The sequence below is a fragment of the Hibiscus syriacus genome, unplaced genomic scaffold (assembly GCF_006381635.1).
Source record: "Hibiscus syriacus cultivar Baekdansim isolate YM2019G1 unplaced genomic scaffold, ASM638163v2 tig00112255_pilon, whole genome shotgun sequence".
Lineage (NCBI taxonomy): Eukaryota > Viridiplantae > Streptophyta > Magnoliopsida > Malvales > Malvaceae > Hibiscus > Hibiscus syriacus.
Window position 1 is genome coordinate 318,118 of NW_024063285.1, and position 8,100 is coordinate 326,217.

At 34.1% G+C, this 8,100-nt stretch overlaps 1 long non-coding RNA gene across 1 annotated transcript; it reads right to left on the bottom strand.

The window, feature by feature from the left end:
• Window positions 1-1,365: 1,365 nt before the first annotated feature.
• Window positions 1,366-2,421, bottom strand: LOC120176816. The gene is made up of 3 exons (XR_005521354.1): window positions 2,167-2,421; window positions 2,017-2,075; window positions 1,366-1,524 (listed from the first exon to the last, which is right to left on the bottom strand). It is a non-coding gene; the product is annotated as an uncharacterized LOC120176816 (long non-coding RNA).
• Between the last annotated feature and the right edge of the window lie 5,679 nt (window positions 2,422-8,100).

Here is an 8,100-nt window from a genome sequence, read left to right on the forward strand (position 1 = left end):
GAAATTTAAAAAAAACAAATTAAGAAGCATCTTCACCAAAATCTTCAGCTAGTGCATCACTCCAAGATGCTCAAGATCCAAATGAGATATCATCTCAAGTAAAAAAATTGGATTGAGTCTCTTTTTCAATCTCCGGAAGTTGCAATGACTTTTGCACAAACTAAGGACGAAAATCCTCTCCAAAAAATTAATATTGAAGTAGTAAAGATTTTAAAAAACATATAGATTGTTTTACATTAACCAAAATATCTCACAAATGTTTAAAAAAATATCTCTATTTTTATTTGGGATTGAACCAACCTATGAAATTTGGTACCGAACGACCACCATCTACGAAGGTCGACGATGGTCGGCAATAGCGTCTAATCACCTTCTATTTTTATTTTATATTTTCAATTATTTAATATTAAATAATAATAAAAATGACCACATCATACAAAAATAATAATAAAATAATTTAGAGTGATCAAAATATGAGCAATTCAAAAGTTCAATGAGTAAATTAGAAAAATTAAAAGTACAGTGAGTAAAATAAGAGACAGAGTATAGTTTAGCAAGAAATGTTGTATTTTACGCAATTAATTAAGGCTAAAAATTGCAGGATATAAACAAATGTTTAAGGCGTTTTAAACTGAAATGAAAAGAAAGTAGGGAGAGAAAGAAAAAAGGAAAAACGATGGTGTTTTTCTTCAGTGAAAGATCAGAAAGAAAGAAAAAACACATTTCGAAAGATGATTTCAATGAAGTAGTGAAGCTATTCAAGCGTTGCGATGTGAACAAGGATGGAAAGCTGAGCCGGGAAGAGGTGAAGGCAGGTTTCCGAGAGCTTCAATATCGTTTTCCTCTTTAGAACCCTTCGTGCGTTTCAGATGGCAGATGAAAACCACGACGGGTTCATCAACGTCGATGATGAGCTCGACAAGCTTATTACTTATGCCTTGGAGTGTTACCCACGCAACATCAAATTTAGATTGATCTAGATAAACCTATTCACATATGTGAGCATTTATGGAAGCATGTAAGGAGTTCTATCCTTTTAAATCCCAGTATCATTACAAAGCTCATCTGGTTTGAGTATGTACTTGGTGTATTTCATATAGTGTATAATATGAAGCATATTAGGACTGGATTTGAGACGGTCGGCACTAAGGCCACTGTTCTCTGTTTTCAGTTTCGTTAAATAATAATAGTACTTACTTTGTGATGAGGAAAGGACAACATTAGGTCTTCATCTTGGTAATGAATTGTAGTTGACATTTCCCCTTCTGACCTCAACATTACATGAAATCACGGGAAACTTTTATCCGTGAGGAACTTGCAAATGTTTAAATTTTCAGCCTCAATCCCCATCACCATCCTTGCCCGTGATATGCTTTGTTGACACCCGTTTTGTCCGGATATAATAATTATTATTATTATATTATTAATATTGTTTATTTTTATTTATTACAGGCTTTACAAATCTCAGCCACAGAGCACCAAACCGACAGCTTCCAGCTTCCACCAAGCCACCATGGGTCATCACTGCATATGTCAACACCAACATCTTCACAAGATACAAAATCTACCTAAATCCCACGAACAATAAAAAAATGAAACCTAATCATCCACTAAAGAAACATCAATGGAAGGGCCACTACAAGCAACCATAAAGGACAACAACGATTCCAAGGAAAGAAAAAAGAAAAAAAGGTAATCGGGGGAGAACCACAAAACCAAAAATTTATCAGTGATCATCGAGGGAGGTCTCGGCAGCAGCAAAACACAGAGGGTAAACAAGAGGGAACTTCTACTTCTTTTCTCAGATTCGAAATAAAAATGGGGGATGAGTGAAGTTTTTTTCCTGTATTCGAATCAAGTAGTGTAAAAAAGGGGTTCTTCCTCCTTTCATTTGAGAAAAAAACAACCAAAAACAGAACATTAATAAAAAGGTATGTATCTCATTTTGTTTATTTTCCAGCAAAGATTCATGTGTATGGTTTTTGTTTGAAGCGAGGATAAGGGTTAGAAGCTTACCGAGAGCGTGTTGAACCACCGTAGCTTAAGACTGAATCCTTGAGATTTGTTCGAGAGACCTTGCATATGGGTTGTGGGGTTTAGTTTTTAGATCATGACTTTAAAATTAAAAGAGTAAGAATAAAGAGAGATTGAGTGAAAATTATTTACCTTAATTTGGTTTCATCGCCGGAGTAAGGAGCATGGAGTTGTGGGTTTTGGTTTTCAGTCGAGTTAGATAGTTGAGGGGGTTCGTGTTGTAATCGTTTGAATCGTTTTTATGATTCCTTCAATCGCCGGCCATGGTGGCTAAGGGTTGCAATCGGCCATGAAAGGAAATAGAAGAAGAGAGTAGCGTTTGTGTTGAAAGAGAGAAATGAAGAGCAAAACGGCACACATCTTAGGCTTAGCAGAAATGGAATTTGACTTGAGTTAGATATTAAGTTATGAAATTTGGATAAAACGGCTACATCTTAAATTAGAGTGATTGGTTTCTAGCCGAGTTAAGGGATAACTATGAGAACACTCCTCCTAATTTTGGGTTGATGCAATTTAGTCCTCAGGTTAAGCTTTTTCGATTTTCTAATTGTATCTTTATATTTCTGGTGCCTTTCATTTTGGTTCTTCATTATATCATTCTTAGTTTTATATTATTTTTACATTTAGCTTATAATTTTATTAGTTGATGTTTTAGTCACTGATTATAATTATTTTAAATTTTCATTCGTTTGTATATTTGGTATGCTCCTTTTGAAATTTGCATTTTAGTCCTATATGCAGTCATGGATTTATTTTAATTTTAGTCTATGAAATGTAATGAGTTGTGTTTTATGACTTGATATTTGTTTAATTTATAGTTTTAGCTTTAGATTTATTTTCTCTTTTATTTCAGTCTTTATGTTTTTTTTTTTTTTTTTTTGATAATCTATGTGTAAAAGTATTATTGCAAAGTTTAGTATTTAAGTAAATAGATTTCATATAGGTTTTAATAAATTATATTTATATTAAGTAAATTTTTAATAATTAATTAATTTGTTACATATGTATATATATTAATTAATAGATATAAACTTTGCTTTCATTTATTAAAAAAAATAATACTGTGGGCATTAATTTTTTGAAATCATTAGAATATATGTTCTTAATTGAACCCTAATTTTTTACATTTACTTTGACATACTTTATCATTTTATAAATTAGTAGTGTTGTAATTTGCATGATATCCTCACGCGCATAACTTGATAAAATTACATAATTAGATTAAGGGTAATACGATTTTAATTTAAAATTATTTTACGTGGGTTATCTTAACTGATTAGAGATCCGCTTTTGACGATTTTAAATTAAAAGTGTATCCCAATAGTGACATCTAAAATTGATTTATCATTTTAAAATTTGGGAATGGAAGAAAAAGAAATGTTCGTTTTTTTAAATTTTTCGAGAAAAGGTTGTTATAACTGATTTAAGACCTGGTCTCGATATTTTTAAATAATCGGATATTCTTTATCTTTTTAAAGGTTGGGTAATTTTAATTTAATTTATTTTGGTGCTTTTAAATATTGTAAAACTTTTATGTTGTTGTTTTGTTAGGGATCATAAACCAAATTAAATTCGAATTTATTAATTTTGTTGCAAAGACATTAATTAATCGATGAGGTACCGATTTAGGGCGCTGTGGGGGTGCAAATCCTTCCCCACGCGTAACCGACTTCCGAACACATTTTTTGGTAACGCATACCTCTATATGTCATTTTAATTAAAATCAATTTTTATTTAAAATGACAAAACATTTTTTGGGTGCCCAATCACACCCTAATCAAAGATTGGTGGCGACTCCTCGAACCGTATGTTTTTATCGTAAAGAGAATCTCAAATTTTTCGAAATGAAAGGTTTTTAAATCACATTCACTTTTAATTAAAAATCAATCAATTAAGAGATAACTTAAAATTAGTGTGGTTTTTTAAAAAATTTCATCAGGAAAAAAAACGTTTCGACAGCTTGGCGACTCTACTGGGGACCTTTTTTTTAGAGTCATGCCTATAGTCGATTAATTGATTATCTTTGCAATTGAAAGTTATAAATTCGTTATAATTTGGTTTTTGATCCTCTGTTTGTTTATAATTTGGTTAACTAATAAATAGTTGTACTGATCTGTTTGCTAATGATTTCAGATTAATTATGTGTTGAAAGAGGATTGATTTTTTATTGTTTTGTGATTATGTGTTGTTTTATTTTCGCTTTTCCTCACACACTGCACAGTTTCATTTGCATAACATGAGCTAAAGCCTTGCTCCATCCTATTTAAGTAGGAGTGAGAGACTACTCTCTCGTGAGGTTTTCACCTCTGCATGGGATAGTGGATCGCTCCTGGAGCTCATGCCTTATGATCCTCGTGAGGTTTTCACCTCCGCATGGACATAAGGAGGTGTGTTCCCTCAAAATTGAATTCGGTCCCAAAAGCCTGTGATGGGCTAGGATTGAGGGTTCGATAGCCCAAGGGGGCACCGACAAGGACAATTCGAGAACCTATTACTTTAGAACTGAACCCAGCATATAGTGAACATAGAGCCCAAACTTAGGTCGAGCTTGACCCGAACCTTAGGAGTCCTGTGAGGAGGGTACACAAGGAAAAGCTTTTTGAGTCATTTATTTTCGCTTTTTGAATAAATGTATGTGAATTAGAAACCATACGGTTAGGTTTATTTTTCAAACCAGCATGCGAATTAGATATCCTGTTGTTAAAATTTTTTTGCGAATGACAAGGCATGTGGGTAGATATTATGTTGGGTAGGATCTACTAAAACATGATTGGGTAGCCAACATGTGAGGGTAGGTTTTATTTAATGACTATGATACTTATCATTTTGTTGATTATATTATGTGTACTAACCCATTTTGGTTTTATGTCTATTTTTTTGGATGTATTGCATTTGCATCTTCATGTCATCCAAAGGTGTTAATTCGTAAGTGATTGACTAATAAGAAGGATGGTTATATTAAGGCAAGAAATTCTCAACCATGTAGTCAAAATCGAGAGATCCGAAGATGTTCAAATATATCTATGAAGAAGGAAATCTGATGAATGAAGAAGTTTGAAGTTGATTGAAGACTACCTTTAAAGGCGCCAAAACCGAGATGTTCCCTCAAAAGATAGATATAGTCATACGAGAAGACCCTTCACAAAGGCATGAAGACCACTTTACATTGAAAGTAAAGATAGAGGTTTCAAGATTCAATTGAAGGACATCTGACCTCATCAAAGGTGATAAAATATGTCGACAACTTTAGGGTGTAATGTTAGATTCCATGAAGAGTATGGTTCAAGGAAATGAAGAATCACAATTGTATTTTGACTACATAGTGTAACGAAATCTTGTTGTCTAAATGAAGGTTGTTCTATAGTGGTCACTTTTGGAAATAACACCTTGTGCATTTGCATTTGTATTTGCTTTCTTATTTTACATAAACTTATTAATTAATTTATTTTACTATTTGCTTCTATAATAATTCTTGTCATCTTATTATCATTTTTATACTAACTAGTTTATATGTTGTTTTTCATTTTTGCTTGTATCACATGTTCATGACATAATCAAAAGGTATTGATTTGTGAGTGTTCATCATAATAAAAGGTTTTCATGACGGACAAAGGGTTTCGTTATCAAGTAAGCTATAACCCAGTCAAGAAGTGGCATCCTGAGAAAGCTTCGAGAATGATGGATAGCTATTCACACAAAGGTCACATGTCTGACGAAGAGCTAAGGGAGATAAGAGAGATAAAAGAGCAGATGTCCAGGATGATGGATAGAATAGATGCTTTGGCCAAAGGAAGTGAGACTTCTAACACATAAAAAAAGAGCTTGGTCTTGAGGTGTCAAATATGCAAGGGACTACTTTAGAACCTGATAATTCTAGCCAGTATGAGAAGCCACACACAATCATTGTTCGTATCAACAAGCTGTTTGGAAACGCCAAAGAAATAGTGGAAACTGTAGAAGTTTAGAAGAATGAAAAGAAGCCATGCAGTCAGAACTTGGTGATATTTGATAGTCTACTCCCGACATCAGGGGAAGTAAAACTTGAAACTCCAGTTCAACCCAAGTCGAGAGGTGGCTCTCATTTTGATTATATCTCAATATCATATAAGGAGCTGTATGATGCACTGTTAGAAGACCGAGAAGTGGCCCCATATTATGTGAAACCTCTGCAGCCTCCATATCCAACTTGGCGTGACATCAACGTTTATTGTGAATATCATGCTGGAATTCTAGGACATTCTATTCAGAATTGTTCTGCCTTCAAAAGATGAGTCCAACTTCTTATAGATCATGGAATATTGGAGTTTGAATTGAAAGGAAAACCTAGTTTGGTAACGAATTATCCTGTTGAATCTGAACCAAAAGTGACCAAAGCTAAGGGTATTTGTGAAGACATTCAAGAGGAAGATTGTTTACCAAAGTACGAAGCTCAGATTCGTCATCTAAGAAGAGAAAATGATAAATTGAGTAGAGATATGGAAGTCATGGAAGATGTTTTCCAAATGATCGGTCAAGTCTTTAAATTTGCTGGTATAGGAAATGTCATAGAGGAGTGGATAACAGGGGTCACTAAACTGAAGAATAATGTCGAACAGTGGAGAAAAACTTGCAAGGTGTACGAAGGTCGAGTTGAGAAGTTTTCTCAAGATTTACATATTGCAGAAAGAATGCACAATATAGTTGTTGATAATTTGGGAAAGTATCAAGCCAAAAATCAGACGTTGAATTTGTCCATAACCGACATGGAAATTTCATATCAATGCCACAAGAAGGAGAATGAAGCTGAGCTAGAAGCCACTAGATCCAATAACAAGAAGTTGATGAAGATGGTGGATGACTATAGTGATCTTATGCAAGAGTTTCATAACCACAATGACTTTCTTACAAGGAATAATCAACAGCAGTGTCTACAAATTCGAGAATTGGCACTCAATATAGAGAAAAGGGACAAAGTCATAAAAGAAATTATGACCCAAGCAGGCAATGTGGCTCACAAATGGGTTGATTTAGCTGGCTTTTCAAGAGAATTGAAACAGATTGATAACTCGACCCCCGAGCATGAGTGGAAGCTAAATTGGATTTTGAAGGAGATAGAAAAGCTAGGAGTGAAAGCTGTCCATTATCTGTAAAAGTTTGTTTGATGTACCGAAACCTTTGTGTTCAATGAAAGTTGTTTTAAGATGGTCACTCTGGAATGACACCTTTTGTATTTAGCATTTGCATTTGCATTGCATGTATTTATTTAAGCATTTTATATGCATTAATTATGAAAACACATAAATAACATATGGAAGATTATATGACAGTAATAACAAGATCATTCATTTATACTACTTCCTCATCATCATGAACAAACAAATGAAAGCAATGGAGCAATCTAATAAGGAAATGCAAGATCAGTTGCAAGAGTAGTTGGTCGGGTTAGAACAAGGTACGAGGAATCAAGCATCAGGTTCTCTACAAGGCGTATCGAATCAAATGATCCAGGTGCTGGCACCACGCGCTGCTGGTAAAGAGAAAGTGGAGGGTAAAGGAAATCAATGTCATCATACTAATGCATCAAAAATGATAATCTGCCCCAGAGCATCTAACTCAAACCCAGGGATGAGCCTCGTCGATTATGAGCAATTTGAAGACGAATTCAAGTGGTTGAATGAATCTATTAAAGATATAAAGGTCGTTAATGCCTCTCACAAGGAGTTAGAAGCTAGAGAACTCAGTTTTGGTCCCTGATTTGGTCATCACACATGAATTTAGGGTGCCTAATTTTGAGATATATTATGGCACTAGTTGTCCCCTAATTTATCTGAAGATGTTTTGTAGAAAGATGAAAGGGTATTTAAATAATGATGATTTGCTGATTCATTTCTTCCATAATAGTCTTGCTAGGCCAGTTGTAGTATGGTATAATCGCTTGAACAGAGAGCAAATCAAGACATGGGTCAACCTAGCTGATGTTTTTCTAGGGCAATATCGATATGTTAAAACTTAGCCCCAAAACATCATGACCTTCAAAAGATAAGGATGAAAACTTAGCCCTAAGATGGAGAGGAGTGGCAACATAAG